The sequence below is a fragment of the Gadus morhua genome, chromosome 14 (genome assembly GCF_902167405.1).
Source record: "Gadus morhua chromosome 14, gadMor3.0, whole genome shotgun sequence".
NCBI classification, from domain to species: domain Eukaryota; kingdom Metazoa; phylum Chordata; class Actinopteri; order Gadiformes; family Gadidae; genus Gadus; species Gadus morhua.
Genome location: NC_044061.1, coordinates 16,072,825 through 16,075,653, shown reverse-complemented (window position 1 = coordinate 16,075,653; position 2,829 = coordinate 16,072,825).

The following is a 2,829-nucleotide window of genomic DNA, read 5'->3' as shown; positions in this document are numbered from 1 at the left end:
ATGCATGTGTGTGTGCATATGTATGTGTGTGTATATCTGTCCATTTGCATCAATGGTTGTCTATTTCGAGGTCATGTTTGATGAGCCCTTGTGAGTTATTTGCAGTGATGATGTGACAGTTTGTCAGAAAGCAGGTCATGGGGTGCTCAGTGTGTAGCACCCCCGCCCCCCCTGCATGGATGTAATTAGTTCCTAATTTCCATATCGGTAGATCACCAGCAGCTCGCTCTCTGCTTAGTTTCTCTCAGGAACACTCCCTTATGGACACCGGCAGATTGTCATGATGGAGGCTTGTAACTGGCTGCACCTTTTCAATGGGAAACTCCTTGTCTTCATTTTGACATTCAGATTCAGATTCAGAGAGGGCTTTATTGGTCCCGAGGGAAATTGTTACCATCACAATTGCTACACTCAAGATAGATATAAAACTAGCAATACAATTTGGGAATTGAAATAGACCCGAAGAAAACCGAGAACAAAGAACACAAAAACACAAAAATATTATATTAATTGCAATACATTTTCAATTAATATAACAAATATACACATGTTTTTGCAAAACATGTACATGCAATATTTAATATACCAAATGTAACTATATAGTATACCTAAAATAGAAAATATACTTAAAGTATCATTAAAGTGTAGATTCAATATTAAATATACTTAAAGTGACTGTAAAGTGTATATACAATATAAAATATCTGGAAACGTAATTATAAAGTGAACATACAATATAATATATACCAAGCGTAACTATAAAGTGTACATGCAATATAATAAATACATAAGGTAACTATGAAGGGGCTCAGATGCTGTGATGTTTCACATTATAATAAAGCGTCAGACTGCGTCCCCCCCGCTCTCTGTCACTACGAGGGTCTGAGACGGTAACACAATGAGGGGCTCTGGTGTAGTGTGGCTGTAGGCGCCATCTGTGTGTCGGCACGGTGGAGGAGCCACAATAGTGGTTCCATATGGCCGGGCTGTCCAGCGGGCAAGGGCCACGCATCAGTTCCTGTCACTGTCATCGGAAAGCTTGTGCGGCACTGGTCCATGCTCATCTGCCTCATTTACACACGCACACGCACACCCACACACACCCACCCACACACACACACACACACACACACACACACACACACACACACACACACACACACACACACACACACACACACACACACACACACACACACACACACACACACAGACACATACACACACACACTCACACACATACCCGCAGTGACCCACACATACACACATATATACACACACACAGACACACATAAATGTGTCTGGAGATAAGATAAAAGAACGTAGATTATAGCCCTTTATTGACCCAATCTCACTCTCTCTCTCTCTCTCTCTCTCTCTCTCTCTCTCTCTCTCTCTCTCTCTCTCTCTCTCTCTCTCTCTCTCTCTCTCTCTCTCTCTCTCTCTCTCCTCTTTTAGGTTCTCCTTCTCCTCCTGCCCTCTGTTATTCTCTCTCTGGTGGTCTCCTCTGCTGCCGGGAGGGGGCTCCGGGGTCTCGTGTCCTTGTTATGGTCGTTCTCTGTAGGGCTCTAATCACTGCCGGCCCTGCTCTGCAGACCAAGGCCTGGAGCCCTGCAGGCTAAATGAGGGGGTGAGGGTGTGTGTGTGTGTGTGTGTGTGTGTGTGTGTGTGTGTGTGTGTGTGTGTGTGTGTGTGTGTGTGTGTGTGTGTGTAGCCAGTCCCTGCCCTGGAGACAGCTGGGACCCTCTCTATCCGTCCTTCAGCCCCCATGTGGCCCTAGATGCTGGGGGTGAGCCGGGCCTGCGAGCTGGTTCCCTCAGCCTGAGGGACAGCCTCTTGGATGAGACTGTGGAGCAAGTAGCAGCCCTGACACCCAGAGACACCAGAGACACCAAGAGACACCAGAGACACCAGAGACACAAGAGACACCAAGAGACACCAGAGACACCCTGACACCAGAGACACCAGAGACATCCTGACACCAGAGACACCAAGAGACACCAGAGACACAAGAGACACCAAGAGACACCAGAGACACCAGAGACACCCTGACACCAGAGACACCAGAGACACCAGAGACACCCTGACACCAGAGACACCAGAGACACCAGAGACACCCTGACACCAGAGACACCAAGAGACACCAGAGACACCCATAGGCTGCCAGAGACAACAGAGACACCAGAGAAACCCAGAGACACCAGAGACACCAGAGACACCAGAGACACCCTGACACCCAGAGACACCAGAGACACCAGAGGTACCAGAGACACCAGAGACACCAGAGACACCAGAGACACCCTGACACCCAGAGACACCAGAGACACCAGAGGTACCAGAGACACCAGAGACACCAGAGACACCAGAGACACCCTGACACCCAGAGACACCAGAGACACCAGAGACACCAGAGACACCCTGACACCCAGAGACACCAGAGACACCAGAGACACCAGAGACACCAGAGACACCCTGACACCCAGAGGTACCAGAGCCTGGGACTACCTTAGCCCTGCAGCCTGGGGACACGAGACCCAAGAACCTCATTCGTCTTATCAACATGAACAACACTGCAGCAGTCAACTTTTGGATGGCCATGTTTGTGTAAATTATGCACTTAAATTATGCAAATCCCTGCCTCCAGCAACATGATTGGTCGAAACAAATATGAAATAAAAGGCAGAGGAAAACCCCATTCACATAGATTTGAGCTTGTCTGATATCCCAGGCTTTAGCTATGAATCCAAAGTCTGATTAGGGAGACTACTTCTACACCAACAGAGACAGGGAGAGGTGAGAGGGAGAGGAGGAGGAGGAGCACTGTGTGTG